This window comes from Crinia signifera, chromosome 3, assembly GCF_055691185.1.
Source record: "Crinia signifera chromosome 3, ASM5569118v1, whole genome shotgun sequence".
Classification (NCBI taxonomy): domain Eukaryota; kingdom Metazoa; phylum Chordata; class Amphibia; order Anura; family Myobatrachidae; genus Crinia; species Crinia signifera.
This window is the reverse complement of record NC_139219.1, coordinates 22,480,820-22,481,432: the sequence shown is the minus strand read 5'-3', so window position 1 is coordinate 22,481,432 and position 613 is coordinate 22,480,820. Positions and strand designations below refer to the sequence as shown.

Below are 613 nucleotides of genomic sequence, written 5' to 3'. Positions count from 1 at the left end.
TCCGGCGAGTTACCTTCTTGCTGAACCTTGGAAATCTCTGTTTCTTTATTGCTATTCTTTCAATCCTAATTATAAAGAGAGAATTCTACTTATGCTAAGATTGATACTGATTAGCATAACGTCTCATTGGGAATAATAGAGATCTGCTTATCTTATTCCTTCAGGTGTAATATTTGTTGTACGCTTCTTCTGCTTATAAACCAGAACTGACTGCGCTATGGGGCTCATTTAAATCGCTGATCGCTTCTTGGCCTTTTGGCTAAGATCAAGTGTAGTATCTGTTCTTATCAGTGGGTAAGGACTATCCTCTGGCAGAAGAATAGAGAAAGGCTGGACTGAGTAACTGCTCTGATGGGCGGAGGGTGTGGGACCCCCTCATGTATGGGAGTGGGGAAAAGTCTGGCTGAGTACCTTCACCTCTGCCAGATGGTGGGACAGTTCTAGTACCGTAATTCCACTGGTAGTAGGAGGGGAGAAACACTAGCTGCAGAAGATGGCTCTCCTGATGGGGTTTGTAGCCTCTGAAGGATGAGACAGTGAAAGGCTCAGTGTAGTATCCATTCCCGGGGAGCGGAGAAAAGCTGGGACTGAGTAGATTGCTCCCATTATGGAG

General features: G+C 45.4%; 1 pseudogene; it reads left to right on the top strand.

Moving 5' to 3' along the window:
• The first annotated feature begins 239 nt into the window (after positions 1–239).
• Positions 240–376, top strand: LOC146066056 (U2 spliceosomal RNA; annotated as a pseudogene).
• The last annotated feature ends 237 nt before the right edge of the window (positions 377–613 follow it).